The sequence below is a fragment of the Sinocyclocheilus rhinocerous genome, unplaced genomic scaffold (assembly GCF_001515625.1).
Source record: "Sinocyclocheilus rhinocerous isolate Xijiao unplaced genomic scaffold, SAMN03320098_v1.1 scaffold789, whole genome shotgun sequence".
In the NCBI taxonomy this organism is placed as follows: Eukaryota; Metazoa; Chordata; class Actinopteri; order Cypriniformes; family Cyprinidae; genus Sinocyclocheilus; species Sinocyclocheilus rhinocerous.
Window position 1 is genome coordinate 280,207 of NW_015667306.1, and position 26,991 is coordinate 307,197.

Sequence of the window (26,991 nt, forward strand, 5' to 3'; positions counted from 1 at the left end):
AGATGAGAGAACACAGATTCTGCAGACTAGAGAGAGAGAGACAGCTCAGTGTTAGAACAGCATTAGTACAACGCAAAAGCATTACAACTACATCAGCAAAGCACAGTCAAGACACCTGTTACATTACTTTAAATACCCATTAATGTAGCATCAGAAAACATCTGACACAAGTGCATCTCAGAGAATTTAATTATACTGGCTTAAACATTTTTATAAATAAAAAGCCCCCACACTTTTGTAATTGTGAATTTGTTTGTGCATAAATATTTTTATAACTACATTTTTATTGTATTTTAAAATGTATTTTATCTTATATTTATTTTTTTTTTACTTGTGTGTATTAGTGTTTTGAGCATCAGTACGAATCTAAAGTCCCACAAAGTGAAAAGAAATTACAGCATTTATCAATCATAAATATTAAAAGTTATATATTATATAAATACTACTGTTCCAAAGTTTGGGGTCTGTAAGATTTTTAAGGTTTTTGAAATAAGTTTCTTACGCTCACCAAAACTGCATTTATTTAGTGAAACAGTAATATTGTGAAATATTATTATAAAGTAAAATAATTGTTTTATATTTTAAAATATAATATATTCCTGTGATTATAATATATTCCTGTGATTCCTTTCAGCATCATTACTCCAGTCTTCAGTGTCATGTGATCCTTCAGAAATCAAACTAATATGCTGATTTGCTACTCAAGAAACATTTCTTATTATTATGAATGGCGAAAACAGTTGTGCTTCTTAATAAAATGCTTATTTTCACTGATGAATAGACATTTTGTAATATCATACATGTCTTTGCTGTCACTTTTGATCAATTTAATGCAAGCATTAAAATAATAAATTTCTTTAAAAAAAATTTTTTTTTAAACTTACTGACCTCAAACTTTTGAACAGTATATAATTCTAGTACTGTTCATTGGTAATTCATATATGTGATCAAAATACATCAGTTTATAAAACTGAATAAATGATGTAAAATATCAATCATTTTTAGTTCATGATATCTAATCCATTGAATAATGTTAACAATTTGAAACTTATAGTATAACAGAAACAGAAAAATACTACAGTTTTTTTTTTTTCTAAAGCATGTAGTTAAGACCAATTATGCTGAGGTAGGAAACACTGGTGTGTATGTGTGTGTCTTTGCCCCCAGACACAAATATAGTGTCTTGTTGAATTAATAAAATTTTAATAGGCTTTACAGGTCAGGATTTGGTGGTGGAGCAGTTTGTCCGTCTCACATTAATGACCTACATTAGCCTCTTTTTGGCAGACAGGCATGTTTTCTGTCAGTCAGAGACTCAGAGAGAACCTGTCTCAGGATATGTTTAAATAAGTCATACAGCTTTAAGTGTTCATTACTGAGCCGCACTCATTCATCATGACAGCTTGTGTCTGATTCAAAAAGAGAGAGACCTTTCCTGGTCATTTGCCAGAGATTAATAGCTTTTAGTGTGCACACGCGCAAGTGATCATGCACACACACACACACACACACACACACACGCAAAGTAATGATCCTCTCCACCTGGTTACCATTCCCCAGATGTGTGATGGAGTGAAAAACGCAAAAAAACAAAAACACAACTATTTGGGCCTCCGCTGTTGTCTTTACAGAGAAGAAAACAGAGGGCTTTTACAGGCGGCTAACCTCAGCCAGGGTGGTCTAATGCTCACATATGCCGAATCGGACTTTGTGTGTGTGCGTCAAACTGGAGTAACAAACAAGATAAATCATCATTAGCTGCTACATGCTCAGTAGAACTTAATCACTGGAGTGTAAGTTAAACAGCAAAGGGAGAAAGAGAAAGCGACGGACGAGGACTGAAGAGAGAATAGAGGAAAACAATCATATTAAAGCCATTACAACAGTGAACCTTAAGCATCGGCGCACGCGCTGCAATGCACACACACCTTCAGTGGTTTTTGACTGTGTGGGTCTGTCTCTTCGCCTTCCACAGCCGTGGTTTTACGCTTGGCAGCGGTCAGGTGGTACCTCTGGATGAGCAGTGCCTCTTTGAACTCCTCTTGGGTTTTACTCTCTAGCAGCTTCTGTCTGAAGGAGATGTCCGAGAACATGCTGGCGAAGGTCCTGCCCAGCTCCATCGCCGTCTTAGTGCTTTTCTGAGAAACGTCAAATACAGAGATCAAACATAATTGGCGATCGTTACTCATTTATTACTGCTATTAATGGAAATATTCAATGTAGTAATCAAGAAATCACTTCATTTGCTGAGCAGAAAATACAGCAGTTGCAGTTATTCTCAACTTATTTTCAGTTAAATGCTCTTACTCTGCCAATACAAGAGAAGAGAGTATATGCACTTTTGCCCAGTTCTCTAGATTTGTGATTTTTGCTTTATCATCTTATGGATTGAGTCCATTTGGTATTTAAGTTAGATAACATTTTGTGTTGTCTATTGTTTTAAAACACAAGGCAAGAAAAGAGGATGTATCCACACGTGCCAGCATTACAATCCAGCTTTTAATGTAATGAGAAGACGTGTTTGTGTGTGTGTGTGTGTGTGTGTGCGCATGTGATTTGAGTTTGTGAGAAAAGCACAAGGTTACGAAGCAAAAAAAAAGTTTGCTGTACTGCCGGGCGAATTGCAGAGGACAGAAAGAGATGAGAGCATGCAAGAACAAAGAGAGAGAGAGAGAAAGAAAGAGAGTGATTAGATGTAAACAGATGTAAACACATACACACAAACACACAGATTTACGATGTAAACCCAGACACAAAGAGATACACAAAATGGTCTTGGAGGGAGCCAAGGGCCCCAAAGCCTTTACAGGGATACTGCAGGGGGAACAAGAAACGCAGGAGCAGGACTTTAAGACTTGAACATGATAGTATTAGAGTGTCTGAACCTGCCATGAATGAGATTTTATTATCCCAATTGTTTCTCATAAATAGCAAACTGTTTAAAAAGAGAGCAAATTGACACTTTCGCTCAAGCCTTTTCTTCCAGATTTTTTTTTCTGAGATAAATACCCCAGTAACTTCACTTGACTCCTTCAGAAGAATGTTTTTTTTCTTTTACTTTTTGATGCCAAGGACCCCCAAACATGATTATTCTTTTCCTGAAATATGAAGGCAGTTATATATTTTAATGTAAATATCCATTTGAAACTATGTGGAAAAAAGTGTAATATTATAAAAACATGTTCTCTCCAAAATTAAATAATTATTTTTCTATTAAAATTAAAATATTATATGAAAATTAGTTTTCTATAAATTAATGACAAAAATGTGCACAAATACAAACTAATTATGAACTGAGACGTGCCATTTTTTTTTTTTACTGTTAAAAACTAGGACTGTCAACAGAATAAAACTGTAATTAATCTCACAGTTTTAACCAGTCCTTAAACAGCACAATGAAACAGTTATCATATCAAAAGTAAGAGTGTTAAAAAATTAGGTAACACTTTATTTTAAAAATGTGTGTAGTTGTTACACATTATATGTACTTACTGTAGTAATAACAGTATATTGTTAATATTTACAAGTGACTAATCCTAAACCAAACCCTAATCCAAAACCTATTGTAAGTACATGTTGTTAATTAATATTACTAAGAAACTAAATGTATAATTGCATACCAACAATAATTCAATTTAATATTTTAAAGTTGTAAAATACCATTTTTTTTTTTGGTCCCCATAAGGAAACATGCTTATAAATTATAAAGAATTATCTTCTTTGAAAACCTAAAATAGCAGAAAGGTTTCTGTGAGGAGTAGGGTTAGGGTAAAGGAATAGAAAATACAGATTGTACAGTATAGAAACCCTTAAGCCTACGAAATGTCCCCATAAAACACAGAAACCCAATGTATGTGTGTGTGTGTGTGTGTGTGTGTGAGAGAGAGAGAGTGAGAGATTATATTACCATCTTTGAAGGTGCCAGAATGAGGATAACATAGCGGACTTCTGCACAGTTTTCCCCCCAGTTCTGTGGACGATCCAGTCGTGAGATACACACATGCCGCCTCTGCAGGTTCTTCACATTACAGCTGTCACAAAGAGTTCATAAATCATCATAAATCCTCTTTACGATTTACACTGTGCTTTAATGTACCTGGCATAGTATCAGATTAATTCAATACGTAACAGGAGTACAGCAAACACATTAACAAATCCACTGGTTGAGGTCTAATTGGATTACAGAAAGCTCTTGAACAGGGGTGTCAAAATAATATTCGGTTGTCGGCCGGTTGGCAAAAAGGCACTTCCTGTTCTTTTTCAGGCTTATAAAGTTATAAAATAAAAACAGTGTGTGCCTTTTGTTACAGGCCTGTCGCCACCTATTATGAGGTTAATATCAACACTATTAACTATATTAAAACAAAAAAGATAAAAGCACTCAATGCACTTGACTTGGTAATTTTATATACAGTAATTTGCATTCATAAATCAAGTCAAATATTACCATAAAGGTTGGCCAAAGGAGCAAAATTAAACAGTACACTGTTGCATGTCTAATTTACTTAAAATACGCATTAATAACTGGCCCTATCCTCAGACCCTGCCATCAGGGGCGCTGAATCTGCCTCATTGATCCAGCTAACACTCATAACCATAAAACTCAGGCAATTTATTGAGGTCACGAGAGACTTTAGAAAAGGAAAATGCCACGAGATAGTCTGATCTAAACCATGCTAAAGCTGTTGTGTTATTCTGTAAGCACTTTGGTGCATTACGCACATTTAAGTGTTCTGTTTTATTTACTATAAATGTAAAGACATAGAGCTGCTGTGGGTCATCCAGCATTGCCACTTGTTTCCCTTTCTTGCCCATAAAACTGTCTGCACATAATTCAAAGAAACACAAATCTTCTGCTCACTAGGCTAGCGTGGGCCATTGGCTGAAACTTGGCCTTTTTATTTTATTTTCCTCACTGAGGTTCTTTTTTTCTGACCTCAAAGAGGGTCTGAGGGTCTTCATTGACTTTTGATATATGATGTCTAAATTTTTTGATCTCATGTGAATACATCTAATAATCTAACAGTAATTCACGTTAAATAAAGTTTATAGCTCATCATAATTAACAGCCAATAATCTGTCTGTCTGTCTGTCTGTCTGTCTGTCACACATTTATCTAAAGCGACAAATGGTTAATACATAAATGATAATCTAGGAGTGGATAATTTTAGACATTTCCCAATCCTGATTATAGGGTAGACCAAAATAGTATAATGTAAAAACCAAGTACAGTACAGAAAGAAAATTATTTCTGCAATGTAGAAAGAGTTTTTTTATGGGTTACCTGATTTTGTTCTTTAAAATGCACAAAGTGCACTTGACTGCATTGTGTTTCTGGATGTAAGCCCAGCTATAATGCTGTCCTTCATTTTATCATAATTCTATGAATCACTGATGCCATTATCACTAGAAAATCTGCATAAGTATCCCTTTTATATAAAATTCAGTTTACCACTTGTTTTAAGTAGGCAGTAATAATTCAACATAGATTGCACCAGCCAAGTAGCACTGATGATTGTGAATCTGACACTTTTAATAATACACACAAAAAACGAGAATGACTTAATTTAAACTGCTGCAGCAATATACTAGCGCATATAGCTGCTGGTTAAATTTAACAGGGAGTGGTTGGTGAAATATCATACCATCTAACGTGCTGCATCTGCCTAAAGAAAATAAGATGTGTTAGCTTGTGCACTGATGTTGGGTGCTGCCTGACACTGCTACAGTTCAGAGGCTGTTGATAAAAGTTTTGGCAGCTGTTAAGCAAAAGTATTGAGAGAGAAAATGTGTTGGCGGATCTTGAAAACTCTGAAAGAAAGTAGATGAATCATCAGAACCTAATCATGACCTGCAGATGTCTGTTAGATAGGGTTTGTTGGGGATCAATTTATTTTGATAAATGACTCGATAGCAGGTAGCAGGTAGATTTTGACAGATGTGAATCCTAAAGACATCAATGTATGATTTGCTCAAGAGCTGCATTCATCTTGTCAGATCACAAGAGTTACGTCTGTACAAAAGTTGGCCTATTAAAAAAACTCTTTCTCTAACCCTACCCACCATTGCTATTTAAACATTATAGAACAAATAGCATGTTACTTCTATTTACATTGTTTGTGAATAGCATCTATCAGTATTTGCACTGCTTGCAACAATAAAGGACAGCTGATCGTCTTTGCAATGGCAAACCATATATATATATTTTTTATTTTTTATTTTATTTATTATTTTTTTTTCTTTCTTAAGTGTATAAATAGTTTTTGGGGCCACTGTATATTTGGGGAGTAAGCAATTCCTTTTGTCTCTGACACTTCTCCAGTTATTTGCACTCATAAAGATAGTTGAACCCCTACAACTATTCAGAGCAGTGTGGAATGATGCTTTATCTACACTGCTGGCTGTGCGATGTGACAAAATAGAATGTTCCCATTATAATCACACTACACTGCAAGTGTGGCAGTGCGGGGTCCACTGCACACTTTCACACAACTGTTTGAGCCCACAGTGTGCTTTTTGCCCGCGCACTGAGATCTGAACTCCTCCGAACGCTCTCATTATAATAAACAAAGCTGTTTTGTTGCATCACTCGCTTGGGGTGTAGATGGGCTGCAAAAATACTGCTATCGCAAAACTGCTACTAGCTGATCTCCATTAATGAGTCTCTGGCATGATCTTCATTTTCTTATTCCTCATACACTGAATAGAGGACAATTTTATCTTCCTTGAGAGTACACACTTAAACTTTCTGTTTCCATTTGTTCTCTGGTTTTAAGTTTAGCTTTCTAGATGTTATTAACACAAACTTACTCTTCTACAATAAAACATAAGTTAATTACCAATTATGCCCGAGCAAAATACCAACAATACCAGATAAATATTTGCCTATATGCTACCTTTCAAAAATTTGGGGTCAGTAAGATTTTTAAGAAATTAATACTTTTGATCCGCAAGGAAGCAAAAAATTGATCAAAAGTCACAGTACAGACTTTCACATTGTTACAAAATATTTATATTTAAAATAAATACTAAATCCTGAGATCAATGTTTCCTGATCAGAAACGTATCATGTTTCTCACAAAAATATTAAGCAGCACAACTGTTGATTATAATAAGGATCATGTGACACTGAAGAATGGAGTAATGGCTGCTGAAAATATTTCCCAATCTTACTCTTTTTACTGTATTTTTGATTAAATAAATGCAGCCTAGGTGAGCATTAGAGACTTCCTTCAAAAACATTTAAAAAATCTTACCGAACCCTGTGAACCTCAAATAGGCGTTGAAAGATCCTCAGCCCCATCACATCATGGGCATCACCTATTCACCTTTCCTTCCTCGGGCAGACATGCTAGTAGTCATGTGCTCAAGTTCATCTTGCCATGATAGCAACTTCATCCCTGAGGCCATCTGCCTCCTCACTGGCCTGAGGAAATTATTATACTGTACATGCTCAAACTGATCCAAGCAGTAATTCATTATCACAATACCTCGAAATCTATCCCGAATTTTAAGTTGACTGTTTTGATAAGGTTTTTTTTTTTGTTTGAACAGTTTTATTTCAAAGTCAGCCAATTTTATTTCATGAAATTCTAGTCAGAATTTCATGTGGGTAGCTACAGTATTCAGCAGAGCGAGACCTCGAGAGGCTGAAGAGAAGACAGGACACGCCAGGGTGCATGTCCACTTGAATAACTCCTTATAGACAGACAGTTGACAACACATCAGCACTACAAAGACATCTTAACCCAAGAGAAGGCGATAAATGATTTTTAATTGACGATTCAAGGACTCCCTGGCACAGAACTGCATTGACAATGTAATACTGGCAAACGCTTCTGCTGTCATGATGCCTGTTTTGACATGGCTCACCTCTAGATTGGCCTTCCTTCAATGAATCTCTCAGACTGATTGCTTTTTTTGCAGAGAGACTACGAAGTCCTCTACCCTATTTTGTACTGAGGTGTCCTATGTCTGACAGTGTCATCTAATGTTGTACTCTTGCCCCAGATATGTCTTCTGAGCATTTTGTACATTGACCTCGAATATTCCATTTATCTTGATATTTTTTTTCTGGAAAGCATTCACTAGCATCAACTGTTCAATGCATCCCTCAAATCTCACTGGCTACCTGCTGAGGTTACACTGGACACCTATTTCTGGCTCTTTTTTGCTAAAGAGAATAAAGGGTTTATGTCATTTGTATTAGAACAGAAGGTCATTAAATTAATTTCACATTTATAACAACTGGACACAAATATATCTTAGTTAAAACTAGGGCTGTCATTTGATAAAAAGTAAAATCTAATTAATTATTTGTTGAATTAATGATAGCCAGTGATATTTGCATAAGTTTTCAAAAACATTTTGATTTAATTGCTAATCACTGAACACATTATTAGAGAGTTTACATATTATTCAGATAGAATGATTAGATTTTTTTTGTTTTGTTTTTTAAAATTATTATTAATGTTGTTAAATATTTAAATATTTATATACAGTACACTAACCTTCAAAAGTTTGGGGTTGAAAATAATTTTTATGTTTTATTAAAATTATTAATTACTTTAAAAAAGTCTCTAATGCTTATCAATGCTGCATTTATTTGATAAAAATACAGTAACATTTTAATAATGTGAAATATAAAAATAACTATCTATTTTAATAGATTTTAAAATACAATTTATTCCTGTGATGTCAAAGCTGAATTTTCAGCAGCCATTAATACGGTATTTAAGGAAAAGTTTGAAAGAGAAGCATTTATTTTAAATAGAAATCTATTGTAACATTATAAATGTATTTACAGGCAATTTTAATCAATGTAATGCATCCTTGCTGAATACAAATCAATTTCTTTAAAAAAAATCTTACTGACCCCAGGCTTTTGAACTGTATTGTATATTTTTTAATTAAATACACAAAGTTAAATTGGCAGTCCTAGTTATAATAATATTTTACTATCTCATGGGATTTCTTCAGACATCCCTGCTCTAGAACCTCTGAAGGATCAGCATTACAGGTAAGACAGATCCAGGTAACTCACAGGATGCAAAGCCAGGACTGCTGGTACTGGATCCCCGTGGCTGTGGCTGTCACACACTGCAGCGTCTCTGACAATAGATGCACTGTGAGGAGAGAAGGCAAGGGGTCAGTCGTGAGCGGCCATGCAATACAGACAATGGATGACCATGCATGAAGAAAGAAACTAAACAATCAATTCAAGTTAACTACAATCTGGATGCCACTTCAAAAGTACTGCACATCAAGTGCAAATTGAGTATGAAGAACAGAAGTGAGACTACTCATGAGTTTGACACCAAGATTAAGTCGACTGACTTTCACTGTACATGGTGACACACACAAAAAACAAACAAGAGGATGTGAATTGATGGAAGGGCCGGTAATTAAATCAAAATCCACTCATCTCCATGAAAAGGCTAATGCATATCAAGGTAGAACAGAAGCAGAAGCTCACCAGAGGACAATACACATCACTGCAGCCAGCATGAGTGACAATGAAGACCTTTCCAAGAACACCACCAAATGTTTCATTTAAATTAATCAATCAGTGTGTGTGTGTGTGTTCCCTGCCCTCTGTCTTGTGTAGGTGTGAGCTGTCCAGCATATTAACCACAAGCAGTATGAAAGCATGTATGTGTGTTTGTAAGTGTGTGTATACGTCCTCTGTCCGGCAGAGGTGACAGGTGTGAGTTGTTCAGCATGACCAGCAAAAACAATATGTGTTTGTGAATGTGTGTGTGTGCGCGCATGTGTGTGTGTGCTGTTTAGCAGGCAGGATGGATGTCTCTGGCACATAGTCACACTGTCTCATCAATAAGACATCACACACTCACACCATGGACAGATGGGTATCACCATGACAACACACTCAGCACCATCGAGAAATAAGACAGGAAGAGAGAAAGAATGAGAAGGAGGGGAAAAGAGAGGGAAATGTATCAACGGAGCAATACAGGGCAATATGAAGACCGCTGAATTGGCAGGAGGACAAACAGCTGAGATAATTGTGTACTTGGTGTGTTCGTGAAGGAAAAACCAGACCATCTCTTTCCACAATACTTTTGAAAATCAAAAGTACAATGATGCATGTTGAGCAGGTCCATAAAAGCATGTACACTAAGGCAAACATGCACACCTTCACAAACACTACAACTGGATTAATATTTACAAGACTGTATATTATACTGTATATTATTTTGCTGCTGATAAAAACAGAACAAATATTGGGATGTTTAAAAGTTTTCTGGCCATTACGTTTGTAAGACTATGCCAACAGGCCAGTTTCACGCTTGCACATTGTGTCACAACTTGTATGTTCATATGTGAGTAGTTTGATAAGATATTTTGATACTGTCTCTGATTCAAACCTCTGTAGCAAAAAAGCAGCTAGAACTGGGAAGTGTGATTCAATTCAAAATGGCAGTTTAAACTCTGTTTTAACAATCAGGGTTATTAGAGTTAACTAAAACCATAAAAATGAAACTTGAAATAAAATAAACTTTAAATGATATAAAATATAAAATAATTATTTATTTCACTTGATGTACTAAAATAATTGATGTACTAAAACTGAAATAAAAATTAACTATATAGACATATAAAAAACCCCACTATAATAGTTAAATAATAGTATAATCGTAGAACTATAATAGTCTCAATGTCTCAAGTGTAATAACACTGTCAACAATTTGTGAAAAATGTTAACAGATGTCCCTGTGTGGCATTTTACTTGCTTAAAATGTTTAGTAAAAAAAATATTATATTATATTATATTATATTATATATTATATTATATTATAAATTTAATCTTTATCTCATTGTGATTTAAATTATATTTATTATGATTATGATTACATATAATATCATACTTTCAAAAATTAGGTATACATTGTTATAATGGATCATACAAATAAGAATAATTAAATATCATTATTTGTGGATGATTCAGTTAGTAACCCTATGGAAAATATATCTTGGTTATTTTCAAATAGTTTTTAGCTATTTGAAAAAAAGTATAGATATGTATACTGCATATTGTCAAAAAGCTGAAAAATACCCAGATATAATGTTTACAGCTATATCGTCCAGCCCAAATATACACACATTAACATTCAGGCAATCATCTAGGCCAACCGCACCTCACCCCTTCTGATAACTGCCAGAGGCCTGGACATCAGGATGGAATGAGATGCTTTTATTCACACACACTAAAGACTTTTCCTCAAGATATTAAAAAGTCTGTTCACTCCTTGTGTGTGTGTGTGTGTGCTGCATAAATATTAAGCAGAAAAAGACATCAGAATGACAGTGGGCTTTTTCAATCACAACAGTGGAATCCATGCACAGCCAATCAGACCGAAAGGCAATGAGGCAGGAATGAGAGAGAGAGAGAGAGAGAGAGGGAGAGACAATGATACAGCCCAATCTAAAGCACCACCATCACAGGGAAGGGAATCACTCAGCATTCACCACCGACTCTTTTAAAACAACACCAAATCTTGTCATTTCAGATGTGTGGATACTGATTTCAAATTGGATTGTGTCACTGCATCAACTGGAAAATACAGCAAATTGATGGATCTGAATAAGAAAACAGAGACTCGCGTGTCTGTCGGACTAATGGTTCATGTCAATCACACCCACCGGAAACATCGGCACACGGGAGAAAACGCATGAATTGTGGGTAATATCCCACGTCTGATCATATCGTTCTTACCGTTGTCATAGAAAATGAAATTCTGCGACCTGTCTGTGCGAGAGAATTGGAGACACAGAGACGCACACGTGCACAAACACACACACACACACACACACACACACAGAAACACACACACACACACACTGAAACTGAGTTCAGCTTGAAAAGGAAAGATTAAAGTTAGGTTGAGCACAGAAACACATGTTGTGAACCCTAAAAGCAAGCAGAAAGAGTGAAACGTCTCTCAGACACAAATTCAGATAACCCACCACCCACACAGACACACCGAACCTCCCTCTCTCACTAATTGGGGCTGGGTTGTCAGGCAGATGCTCAGATCGCTTTACTCAGATGAAATATGATTTTTCTCCATCTTTCATTGTGCTTGCATCTTGGCTGAATGAGATCTTTATTCCCATTTCATTCTAATTTGATCTTCATACTGATAGACTTTGGGTTGTGTGTGCAAGAGTGTGCGTGTGTCTGTGTGTTAAAGACCTGCCGCGCGCACATACAATCAGTGCACTCACAATTAGAGCCCATTCATGGATTCTCAACCAAATGATCATACATTATCATATTCATGACATTCACATTTCCTAATCCAATCACACATCAGCTCATTTGCATGTTCCCAGGCTCATATCATTAATATTATTCTTGCTCACATGTGAGCTATGTATCCTAGCAACAGAGACAAGAGGGAATGTATCATCCCTAGACTTGAAAAAAAAAAGAAAAAAAAAAAATCAACTAACGATAATTCACATCTCACCATTCACACAATCTGACAGAGTCTGGGCACACAATAGGTGCCATGTTAGACCGAACTGGAGTGACGGTACAGTAAAGTCCAGGACTGGGCTTAATTGGTGCCCAGGATAGCCAATGATATTTTGTGTGTATTCAGTGTGAATTTGGCAACGATGATAAGAACACAGAGATTACTGGTGAGCCGGAAACGATCAATACAATCCAGAAAAAGCGTGCTGCCAGCTTGTGAAAATCTCAGAAGCAAATGACACATTCATGCGGCTTGATAGATTTACAATGCTGTGTGATTATATATGTTGTGTTGTCATGAATATTTAATTTATTATAGTACATTTTGATTCAAGAAATCATATCTGAGCATCGAGTGGTGAGAAATATCAGGGTTGAGAGACAGATACGTTCAATCACAACATATAATAGGACTGTGTATCTCAATAAAAAGGTTTCCTTTACCCTTGTCTCTCGTAAGTGTTTTTGGCAGGGAGTCCTAATTAGCTGCTTAATTTCAATGCTGACTGTAAATATTAGGGCTTCAAACATGTATAAATTAGTAGATGAGGCATTCAGTTTGCCAAAATCTCTGGTGGTGAAGCATCACCTCTAGCTGAGAGTATGCCAGAGGTTTCTTGTTTTTGGAAGAATCTGTCAGTCTTCCTGAGAGAGGAGTTAGTGTTACAGAGACCAGCTGAGCTCATAAAGCAGGGATACTTGAATTACGAAGCTTTGGGACCATTTTTAGAAAATGCTGGGTGTCCAGGGGCCAGTGAATAAAATGACCCAGTAGAGTAGATCTAATGATAGCTGCAGTAATGTGCAGTAACCCAACAGCAACCACTATGTATGTGTACTACCAGCCTCACATTTGAACATGCTGGTCAGTCTTTAAAAGACATTTTCTTGCTTCATAACAATTTAGTCAATGCAAATACATTAAAATTAAATATTTAATTAAATAAAAAATAATTAATTAAATTAAAAAATATATTTAAAAAAATGTAAGCACAAATTCTACACACACACACACAAAAAACAATGATAAAATTCATAAACGTTTGTGTAAGGTCTGGAATACACTACACGAGTTCTGAAATCTGAAAAGATTTGAAAAAACTAGGCATCATACATTTGCCGACTTTGTAAATGGTTACAGAGGAAAAACTGGGCATCATACACTAAATGACTGAAGATCACACAATATCAGACTTTTCAAGTTATTGAAAACTCGAACACAACAAATTCATGCAAAAGCATGCACTTCCTTGCTAGAATCGACTCAAAATATTAAACATGTTTAACATCCTCCGACTGGATGGACTCTCAATCTGAAGCTACAAAATCTGAGTCTGTGCCCATCATACACTATGTGATTTTCTGTTAAATCTGTCAACTCTGACTGACCAAAATCTGCAGACTTTCTGCAAACTGCAAACAGCACCAAAAACCTGTACAGAAGTCATGTAGTGTATTCCAACTAGTAAAGTTCTTAAGATACTAGTGTATCTTAACTATTAACTCAAATATCTTATGTACTCAATCTTGAAATATACATTTTATACACAATTATTAATTTCCTTTCAGCTGCTCCTGCCTTGAAGGTATTTCAGCTCTCAGCTTCACTTTTGTGATTCGTCTATATTTTCTTTGACTTCATCACTGTCATAAAGGGTTGTGTGTCCTCTGGGAAGGTTTGACAATTCCAGTGAGTCTAATGTGTAAATGACTGGACAGAAGAGTGTTATTATCACCTGACTTCCCTTTATGGGGTCATTCAAAGCAAGTTCTCTCTCTGACATATCCTAGACTGAGTTTCAAAGCTTTGGGGTCAGCAGAGATGAAAATGGACTTTATTATTGCTGAACTCTTTTTTCTGTCTGTCTCTGCACAATTCCCTCTGTTATTCATTCTTCTGTCCCTTTTTAATGTAAAATTTGTATTATAATTTATAAAGCATTTTAAATTAAAATAACATTGACTAACGTCAAACTGCTGTGCTTATATCCTTTGAGGTGTCAGTCAAATCAGCTCTCTGAGGTATTGAGCAACCTTTCATAAGCTTTTCATGAAATAACACACAAATAGAAACAAACACACTCACCATTGACTTCCTGTGACCCTGCATCTGTGAAGAGGGAGCTCATGATCTCCTCGAAGTTGCAGCTGGGCTCAGCGGTGTGAGGGTCCTGTGAGACGTGGCGGAGCATGGTCTTTAACACATCGTCTAGAGAGGCCTCGTCCTCATGCAGCAGAATACTGGCCCTCTCCAGAAATCCGTCCAGATCCCTGTGAGCTCGCACTTCCTCCTCGAAGTTCATCAGCTTCACATACTGAGGGAACACACAGAGGTACATGCAAGCAATGCAAAAAAAAATATTCAAAGTAAATAACATATATACAATTTTTTTTTATAATCATATGTGACCCTGGACCACAAAACCAGTCTTAAGTCGCTGGGGTATATCAAAATGGATAGATGCAATATGGCTTGTGACTAAGAGGCACACACAGAACATATTTTTGCATCCCACTGTGCTACTTTTCCATTGTTTTCTATGTATACACTCTATGTCAAAACGTGTTTGACTGATTTTGTGTATTGCATCTTTTGCAGCGTCTCGCGCATGACACAGCATTCTAAAAACTGCCTGCATCTCAAATTTTTTGAAGCAAAAACGCATTCTGCCTGAATAAGGATTACTCTACACAAGAACTACATTTTTAGCAGCTGAAATATTTTACAGCTCAGTATAGTTTGAAAACTGTATGTTCATTATAGAAATTTCCATGACTGTTCTTAGAAAAATAAATAAATAATAAAAAATTTCCTGACATTGCCATGTTTTCCATGACCTTGGGATAACTGATTAATAAGTCATTGGAAACTGTGTATTACAGTGTTATTAGGCATGTTATACAGTTAGTATGTATCTGATACTGTATTGAAAATATTTCTATTTTGGATTCTTGTCTAATTCATTACATTTTTCATTAGAAATTAAATGGTCAGTATAACAATTTGAGTGAATAGTTGATCATTTGATTAGAAAGTAGTACAATTAATTTTAGAATGCAGAATCATAATAACTGATAGTAATTTGGGTAAAAAAGTAGTAAAATTAATTTTAGAATGCAGAATTCAGAATGCTACAGTATTAGGTAAAACCTGATGATCATGTTATCCAGTATATATATATTTTTTCATCATTTTATGTCAAAAGCTTTGTTTTAAAATGTCCTAAAACATTTTATTTGCATGTTTAAATAAACAAATACCAGATTTTAAAAAAGAGGTCTCACACTCTTGGGCCCCACTGTATGTAGACTGGTATATCAATACAGAATTCAATTAATGTGCAGTCACAGGTGTGCACATAACTTCAGGCGGGGACTATGCATCTTATAAGGTCTGTTTGGCATGTGGATGTAATGAAAAGTCTCACCCTTCGAGACGTGTTAAGCAGCACACAGCCGTGGACATCAGATTCTGTAGGAAAAAGAACAGGAGGCCTGAGGGGTGAATACAGTGTGCCAAAACAACAACCATCATAAAACAGCTTTTAGAGTTTTTAAGAAGAGAACGACTAGTTTCAAAGTGAACACTCTGATAGCATAAAATCATTAAAAAAAAAAACAGCAACAGTGAACATAAAAGCCATCTGCGTTGTGATCTCCTCAACTTAACCCAACATCACAAATATCTGCTATGAAACAGTTCAGTCCCTGAATACAAAACAAAATATCACTCCCACAACACTGTTTACTAGTAACCGCCAAATAAATCACAGCATACTCCATGGATCACAAGCATTGTACGGGACATTCTCGTGTACGTGCATGTGTTGCCGTGTCCCTGTCTGTCCTTTATTTGCTTAATTCATGTTTGGTATTGTCCTCAGGTTTGCAGTTGAGCTTGAAACCCTCACGTGATGGCTGCATGCTAAGTCCTCCTCCATATAGAGATTATATAAAGCAGACAGCCTTTATCAAATAGAGATCCCTCAGTCCTGTGCGCGTGGGCCACAAGAAGTACTGCCCCTGGAAAGAGATATTCAGGCAGGATTACCACGACCTGCGGCTGACTCCTCCACTGCCTTAGCTCCAAGATTAAACAGCCCCTCAGATGGGTTTGGGATTAAAAGGGGAAAATTGAGAATAAAAGCACAGCTTTGGGGTTTAATAAGAGGTAAGTCTATGTGTTAAACTAATAAGGTTACATAACCTCTCAAACCTTTTAATGGCTTACCGTCACCACGTGAAACCGGTTATTTTATTCTCTCCTCTTCCATCCTTCTGTCCTTCTATCACTTTTCCATTTGTTATCTGTATTTTCAGATGTTTACAAGTATGCAATATACATTTAACAATTATGTGAGGTCATATCATGTTGAACTGAAATGTACCGCATTATCTAAACACCTAATTAAAGCTCAGTGAGTTGCTGGATATAAAACTCGAAACCACTGTATTAACATAAGATAAAAGGCAGCATTAATTGAGCTCGAACTACACTGGTGCAAACCCTAATCCAAAGAGAATTCAGCAATTAGCCAGTTATCAAAACCACATGCAATCAAACCAGCATCAATGATTTGCCGGAGGCTGGTAATAGTCAGATGTATGTTCACCCTTGTGGTCTTCTGAAATGAGGAGCCAAAGCCCCTCTATCTGTTTACTTTAGTATTTACTTTAGTATTAAGTCTAATGTAAATTCATGTTCCATTGTAGTTTACATAGTTTATTGGTTAAAATTAGGAAATTTACCTTACACTTGGGACTATCAACAAGCAGCAAACTGTAATAATACTGTAATAATTTTGTATATACAGTATGAGTTGTATATACATTATCGTTCAAACGTTTGGGGTCATTTTTGATTTTTGAAAGAAAGATTTTTGATGTTTTTGAAAGAAGCCTCTTATGCTCACCAAGGCTGCATTTATTTGACATTACAGTAAAAGTAGTAATATTGTGAAATATTATTAGAATTTAAAATAAGTGTTTTCTATTTGAATGTATTTTAAAATGAAATGTATTCCTGTGATGGCAAAGCTTAATTTTCAGCATCATTACTCCAGTCTTCAGTGTCACATGATCCTTCAGAAATCACTCTAGTTGTGCTGCTTACTGTTTTTGTGGAAACTATAATCAATTTTTTCAGAATTTTTTATGAATAGAAAGCTTCAAAAACAGAATTTATTTGAAATAAAAATAGAAAACAGAAATAGAAACAGCCTTTAGTATGTTGGGATATGTCTCTGTCTCCACTAACTTTGCACATATAGACTTTACAATATTTGCCCACTCTTCTTTGCAGAACTGCTCAAGTTCAGTTCAATTTGATGGTGACCAAATCACATAACTAAAAACAAGTTACATCATAGTCTCATAAAGTTTATAAAATAACGACTTTATTCAACAATTTCTTCTCTTCTGTGTCAGTCTTCAACAACACGCATTCACGAAGAAGAAATTGTTGAATAAAGTCGTTATTTTTGTTTTCTTTGTACACAAAAAGTATTTTTGTAGCTTCATAATATTACAGTTGAACCACTTATCTCACATGGACTTATTAACGATGTCCTTACTACCTTTCTGGGCCTTGAACGTGTCAGTTGTTTGCTGTCTATATAGGGTCAGAAAGCTCTCGGATTTCATCAAAAATATCCTAATTTGTGTTCTGAAGATGAACGAAGGTGGTTTGGGTGAACTATCCCTTTAAACATTATTTTTACATTACTTCAGAAATAATGACTACAATAATACAATGACAAGCACATTTCATGTACCAATTATGTTAACAAATCCTCAATAAATACTGAGAGTGTGGAGAAGGTTGTGATGCCCACAACGGTGATGAATTTTTAATTTCACCAAACTGCATGGTTGCTAAAAACCGGCTCACTTTACAGATAATTTCTTGTTTTTCAAGAAATTCAAGTTAATTTTGACATGAATGCAACAGAAACTGGTCATGGCAGTGGATGAGCTGTTTACTCTGACATCAGTCCATCCATTTCCTGCAGTCTGACCCATTCAGTCAAATTTGTGGAAGAGTAATCAGCCAATCATAGTGCTGCCAAGAAGGACATTGCATTCCTCACAATTACGCCATCCTACAGGACAGTGATGAGAACTCAGCGAGCTCAAGGGAGGCAAAAGAGATGCTGCCTCCCTCTAGAACTCTACTGACTTGTGTGCGACTGTGTTACTTCAGAAAAATGAGTGGTTTAGACATAATTTGATCTCATATTAGGTAATATTTGTTTTGCTTTATTTTTGTAGTATGTAATTATTTCTCACCACCCCTGCTTCACCCCCAGCAATCAAGCAGCATTAAAAACCCAGCAGTATGCTAAATAACATGGCTGGGTGTTCGGTTCAGCCAACTGCTGAAATCATGGGAATTATCACTTAAAATGAAATGTGTGGAGGCCCTGGTTTATTCAAACACACATGCACACACACATGCGTGCATCCCACACAGTTCAAACTCTTAGCAGTATGTCAGAGGAGTGGAATTTGGTTTTAATCTAGACAAGTGCTGACAGCTTGTGTGCTGAGGATGACAGAACATCAGACCGGATGAGATAACGTGTGAACAAACCCCACTCATCCTAATGTGAGCCCACCAAATGCACAGCAGGAGTCACTCACGCAGAAAAGAGAATTTAAAACAGAACTAACTGTATTTGAGAAAACACAGAGAGAACATTTGCTTGTCTGATTCTGGGTCAGCTGATATTACTGAAGCTGCGCTCACTTTCAACAGCAGCAGCGCATCAGGGCAAATAGCAACCCTATTAATAGATATATTACATCATCCATAAGACATTATAAGTTTCAAAAGTTTTCAGTTATGCAAAACAGTAAATGCAGCAAAAATCTTTAATGGGGCTATATTGTAGCATTTTTTCCCCCCTTGAAGGCCAATTATAATGTTACTCGAGGTTTCATGCACCAAAAACAGTTGTTGTTTTACATGGCCATTTTCCAGCCTCTTTCTGATCCGTTTTTAAACAGGCTGTTTTTCCAACAGTACCTACAGAACTTTTTATATGTAAATGATTTGTGATTAGCTAAACTCCACATTGGTTTCACACCGCAAGCTTGAGAGCTTCGTGTAAGCTTCACGTTCGCAAAACTACATCGTCACTGCAGTTGCAGACTCGCCAGATTATTCACACTGGAAGTGTTTGTACAGTGTCACAGCAGCGGCTCCAAAGCTACACTGTAAAAAATGACTGTGAATTTAATGGTAAAAGACTGTAAAAATGCTACAGTAAAAACCTGTTAAATGGTTAACATTTTTTTACAGTGTACATATTTCTTTACAAAAAGACCTATAAATTCGTTTTTACAAGTTGGTCAGTTATAAACTTGAAAGTTTTAAAGTCTTGAAAGTTTGTTAACATGGGGATTTGCATGCAAATGGTAAACAACAAAAACAGCTCCGATTATGTCCTTTCAGTCATACTTTGATATAGAACATGCTGTTTATGTTTTTTATAAAGCCCTTTTTGTGTGAAATCATATTTATTTTGTCCATCAAAGTGTGCTGTCACTTTAATTGAGCATGAGCAGCACAGCAAAAATAGACTCAGCACCGAAAACATTGTGTCAGCACTGCTCATGCGACGCTCCTGCTCCTGGTGTGAATGCACTCATTTGTTAACATGCACGCTGAAAAAATACCCGCTGCTCACGTGCCGCTCACGCGTGAGGTGTGAAACCGGCCTAACAGTGTAGTGCACTTTCGTTGTTCATCAGGACAGGTCAAGTTGTTATATATTATAGTTGTTATAAAATAAAATACAAATTATACTTATGATGTTTAGATCCATTAGCAGCCATTTAACAGTCAGCAACCTTGGAGCATGTGATTCATTGGTACTTATGTACTTAAGTTTGTGTAAACGCACCTTTTTGCAGATGTGGCGCACATTCAACATACAGATTTATGAGAGATAACAAAAGCTTTGTTCAGACAGGACTAGATTTACCTAAGTGTAGCGAATCAGCTCATGGGGAAATATGAATAATTAATCATAACTAGTTATAATTAATTACAAATATTTAGATCCGCTGTAGATATTTACTTGACCTCTCAGGGTCAACTGTCTGTCAATTCTAAGAACGTTAATTTCCTGGTTAAGGGAAATAACTTTCTTACTGTACAATTCTACAAAGAGCTTGTAGCATAAATCTGCATTTAGGTAAATATGCATTTCACAAAAACACATTATAACTTTTTTTTTTCCACAACCACTATAAAAATTACCAGGCAACTTGCCTAATGTTTTTTAGCTAATTCAGTCCCATGAGAATTGTAATCCAGTGTCTTTGACTGCAATATATTATTATTTCTCCTCATTTCTTTTGACCTTTGTTGAATACTGTAGCTAAACGTTTCACGTTGTGCTGCCTGGTGAATCTTCATTTTGGATTTAGACAACTTTATTGGCAACTTTCCAGATAAAATATCAGTTGGCTGTTCATGTACTGCTAGCATCTCATATGATTTAAAAAGAGAGTTATATCAGTGTTTTGTATCTATAAACAGTAAAGTTTATAGATACAAAACAATGATGAATGATGATGAGAAATGATGAATGCAATAACATTTGTTTTCCAAACAATGTCCATTCTTCCTTGCAGACTTTAGAGAATATTTACCAGTGGTTTTTAAAAGCAACTATTTGGCCTTTTGCATGCACTATATACTAAAAAGTAAATTACAATGGAGATGTCAACGGTTTCCACTGTTTTTTTTTCCAATTGTCATCTTTGATTACATTTTCCTGCAGAGACTGAGGACAGAAAGAGGAGAAGACGACTTTGTGTGGTTTTGAGTGACAACAGATGACCTGTGTGGGCTTGGTGGGGGTGCGCGACATAATCACAGCACACCTGAGACTGTTGCCGTAGCAACAACTGACCTGCTAACCTGAGCATCTCCAGAGCTAATCAACAGCTCTGGGTCTAACTGTCATCCCACCCTGAACTCACTCGCAAACACACATTCACTGACCTGTCCCTCCTTGGTGTGTCTGGTTGCCGTAGAGATGAATGTCATCTCCTGATGGGATGGGAGAGTCCTGGCCCTCCTCTTGCTCCTCGCTCCCCTCCTCATGTTCTTCTCTCTCCCTCTGCTCTAAGAGCAGACACACACACACCCAACAGCCTCAATCTATATATACTTTTTAACACATATTTTAATACACACAAAATGTTTGTAAATATTACATAAAAATTACAAATGCTACAGTAAAAACATGCTAACTGTCAGCTACCTTTCCAAATACAGTGAAAAACTGTAAATGGTTTAACATCATTTTATATGTAATTTTACTGTAAAATACTGTCAAATGTATGTTTTTTTTTTTGCAAATAAAAACTGAATTAGCATATAATTTACTAAAAGACATTCCCAAAAGTCATATATGATTATATTTTATGCAAATAATTTAGTTTCTTCTCATTTTTGATATCGGTAAGGTACATTATGGTGTTTTGTGTTCCACTTTGTTATTTGTGTTTGTGTTTACTACATTATTTTAGTGTCACATGTTACTCTGATGGTGTTTTGTCGTTGTGTGTATGACCCTGTGCACTGTCTATATAAGAATATTAGCTATGTCCGATTCATTATGTGGCTTTCTAATGAACCACTTGTATTATTATGATGGTTATCAGCACATTTTAAAGGTAAAAAGCAGATTTTGGTATTTTAACATTATATCACTTAATGAACTATATGATTATAAGTTGTGAAATATACAGGCACCAATATGCAGTGTTTGGGAGTAACTAATTACATGTAACAGTGTTACGTAATTTAATTACAAAGTAAATGTAACTGTAATCAGTTATGTGTAATTAAATCAGTTACTTATGAAAATGTTAATGATTACAAAGGGGGTTACATCACAATATTTTCACACACACCCACATACAGATTTAATTAATTTCTTTCCCAAATTGCATTGACTGCTCTAAAATATGAGACACCAATGTTTCAGGAGTTTAGAACACAGAATAGGACACATGCTTATATTCGATAACTGCTACTATTTGAGTTTATGTATATGTTTTATTTTTTAGTTTTTTTCCAAGGCATTGCTAGATGCCAGTGTTTCCTGTCATAGCTATGCAAAGATTTGATTTCAAAAACAGTATCATAGCTATTAAACTATATCTTGTTATTATTTTAAATCTATATTTAACCTCACAATTATCTCAAAGTAAAAAGAGTTGCTAAAGTCAGATTTTTAAAATTAAAATATTATAATCTTAATTTAAGTGATGAGGGATTTTGAAAGTCTGACAGTAATCAGTGTTGAGTCTAGGGATGCACCGAAATGAAAATTCTTGGCCGAAGCCAAAACCGAACAAAATTAAACACTGGGCCGAAGGCCGAATACCGAATACAGAGTTTTTTTCCTCATGTATTTTGCCAATTTTTTTTTCTCACCATTGCATAAATTAAAAAGCCAAGTCCTACTGTAAAGTTAACCCTGCATGGTTTAAATGTTTGAAAATGATTAACAGTTGAAAACATTTGTTAGAAATGTAAAAAGTAATCAAAAAAGTAACCAAATGTAATCAGTTACATTTCTTTAATAAAGTAATTGAAATAGTTACACTACTTATTACATTTTAAATAGGGTAACTTGTAATCTGTAACCGATTACATTACAGTTGCCAATATCCCATAACACTGGAAACATTGTCATCATATTTTTACAACGAATTTCTGGCAACCACATCTATTTTTTTTACTGTAAATTTGACAGGATATATTATAATATAATATTAATTTACAACAGCACACTATTCATTTACTCTTCATTTAAATAAAATATAATAAAATAAATATTAAAATAAAATAAATATTAAATGTAAAATAAATTTCTACTAATCCTTATTAATATTACTGAACTTTTCATATCTACATACATACTGTACACTGTCCCCTGCTGACCCTATAAATTACTGACAAACTCATATGTTAAAGTTACAATTAATTTACAAATTTAATATGCTACACTGTACATTTAATCCATCCATTCTGAATTGATATTTCAGCACGATAAGACAGTTCCTCAATGTAAACACAACAAGGCTTCAATAATCCATAAATTTCTCTCTTTTTTCCTGTTGAATACAAAGTGTTCTTGGGGTTTAATACCCCACAGATGTGACTGTGTAGCCAGAGTGTGGCTGAAGCTGTGATTTATCCACACATGGCAGCTCGTTATTGTTCTCGCTTCTCTGGTTGAATGTGGCATGTGAGTGGCTATCGGTTCCATATCTTTCTCCTCATCTATTCATTTATTCACTAATCCTTCCCTCTATTATTCTCTATGTAAAGCTGGAGAGGAGAGGGGGCTGTTAATCCACGTGTGCTCATTGACTCTAATGCCCTGGACCAACGGTGAGCGGGCGAGAGGATATTCCTCTCCCCGACGACGGCGCTCCCCTTTTTTCCCCTTTTCTCGCTCGCTCTTTCAAGCTCAGAGCACCGTGGTTGATCATATTCATAAGTGTATGATTCACTGAAAGCCTATTCATGAACAAATTAACTCATTTATTGAAAATACCCCCCATACTTTGTTATAATTACATACGTATAAACAAGAGCCCCTTGAATTAAACTGAGAGAGAGATGACATAAACAGTGATTTCTGAAATGGCATAATGAGGGAATACTTGAGAAATCTGAACATGCCACAAGCTTTACCTGCACTAACAAATTTTGCACAATTAATTTTACAGACATTTCCAGGCACTAGAGATTTTTTATTTATTTATTTATTTTTGCTCAGATTTTGCTGCATTGGGCTTCACTGCAGCAGAATCAGAGGCAGAAAACTTGTCTCTCATTGACACTAATGAGAAATCCAGAAATGTTATATTTTGAATATTCCTGCAAGTCAGAAATGAGGGCATGCTTTAAATACTGTAGAAAGGAGTTTCCTTCTGCCTGTGTTTTACTCCCAGCTTGACCTTCATAGCTCTCTTCCAGGCCATGTGTTGAACAAACAAACACACACCAACCAACTTCTACAAACATTCACTCACCCATCTCTTGATAGAAGTATCCATTCTTAGCCATCCCTGAGGGGGGAGCCTCTGGAAGAGAAATTAAAACCACAATTAACAAAAGACTTCAAATAACCACGAGTGTGTGTTAAATAACACAGCATGAATAAGTGTTTCTTATTACCGTAAGAGAACAAAGCAGGTTTGATCAAGCACTGATTCTTCAGTACTGGGACAAAAAAGGTTATCTATCCAGCAATTATTATGGATTAATCTGTTCAACATGTTCGGTTGCTGTCTCTGGCCTCTATTTTCTTTTTTCTTTTTTTAAATGTGTTTTTCTTCTCAATAAATGTCAACACCAACAGATACAAAAATAATGTGTAAAATAGTTATTATAAATATTGATCAATCTAGCATTCATTTTAACGAATAAATCAATTTAGACTACTGGATGGTTTCAAACTGATATTCAGCTTCATCTATTGAATTGTCACCACACTAAGACAGAAAATATTACAGTTTTGATTAAATTTTTTCTTTGGTTGCTACCACCAAGATCAATTTAAAATTAGGGAAATTAATTTAAAAATCCCAAACAATTTATTCACAATTTAGAGTTGACATATTATGGCTGCGATATGTGAAAATATAAGCATAATTACTTACATTTATTTTATTTTAATTTTTTTCACAGAATTTCACCCACTATTAAACTTGTCTGTTTGACTTTTTGAACTCATAGCAGGTTAAATATCTAAAGAGGACTTAAGAATGAAGACAGATTTTTAAAAGGTTTTGATGTTGACAAATTCCTTATAAAAGAGTAATACTTTTAAAATTAACCTCCTTCTTCTATAAGAAGACATAGTAGTAATTTTTCATTAAAATATGCATATTTATATCTCTGTTGTTATTCAATTGAATATATATTTTGATGGATATGAGATTTTGATATGGTCTAAGGACACCGAATTTGTGTTCAGGACATTCAAGTGTTAATCTTTGATTTCGTTCAAAACTGAAACATTGTTATTATCACTCATGACAGGTAAAGTTGTCCCATGTGTTGTCCCATGTCTCAAGAATCAGTGTGAATATGCAAACGTGAATATGCCATACACTAGTCATGCCCTTACGATGGTCACTAAACAGCCACACACACTCCAAAGCACAATTCCACTGACACATATATACACACAAACTCACATATTTACTCCAGCATGCTCACACTCAGACATAAACACATGCACATGGAACCAGCACACATATTCCCACACCTGTGGCCTACATTCATTTGGTGCCGTTTAAGGGGATATTTATGAGGTGAAGTCAGCCGTGACTGAGGTTTCTCTTTTCCCACTTTCTGACTCCCTTAATTGTCAGGTACCTCTCTTTCCAGCAAAACACCCTGCCTAAAGAGAGTATGCATGTACGGCTGGCACAAGTGTACCACAGCACTCACATTTTGGAACATGAAAACAATACACACACACCCACACACAGAAACTTGCACACATCTCGTCCTGTTGTACAGTGAACAGACTACATCAGACGTACTGACAGAGAGTTTGTCTGAATATAAAGCTGATATGAAACTCCAATCAGCTGAGACTGTCCAGTCCAACATGAGAAGCCTCTGCATGCCTGACAACCCTCATTCTGGGCCTTAAATGAGCACTTATTTAAAATCAATAAAAACTGTCACTGAAGACTGAAGATTTATATGTAACAAAGACATAACTAAGCTAACATCCTTATGCTCATGTCACTACCTAAATCATTTTATACAATGATTTCTTGAGGGTTATTCTCACAGCTTTGGCATTAGTAATTTGACGCCAACGAAAACAAGGTTGTGAGCGATAGAAGAGCAGTCTGTTCAATATGTCGTACTGTCTCAAGGCAGTGTGATCTCATTAGTATTGTGACAACCCACAAACACACACACACACACACACACACGCACATTAGTAAATGAGCGAAACACGTTGATGTTACACTGTAAAATTAAATAAACCTGCATTTAATATGACTTAGTTTCATCATTTACTAATAAACGCCACACGTAACTGAAGTCTTACAAGGCTTTACGTTTTAAATGCTTTCAGTATGTTTACATTAAACAATAGGCATTTAAATAGGGAACCTAAAACACGCACCTTTTTCCATTAATTCAAGGCCTTAAACACCAGGAGAAAAAAAAACAACTGATGTTGTAAAGGGTACAAATGTCCTTTTTATTTAATCTAAAGGAAGAATGAAAGGGATTTAAATGTATAAATTACAAATTCCAGCACATAAATGATATAGGCTCTTTTCAATTTAAAACTGAAATTTGACCACAAAAAGTAGAATCCATTGCATTAGATATTACTGTTGGTAGTATCTTTCACAAAATACTGTACATGTTACATTTTAAACGTCTAACTACTTATTTCACACTTATTGATCTTTAA

At 35.5% G+C, this 26,991-nt stretch overlaps 1 pseudogene; it reads right to left on the bottom strand.

Annotated features, from left to right (window-relative positions):
- The window catches only part of LOC107733740 (sodium bicarbonate transporter-like protein 11), a 64,829-nt pseudogene that overhangs the window by 20,383 nt on the left and 17,455 nt on the right, over positions 1-26,991 (bottom strand).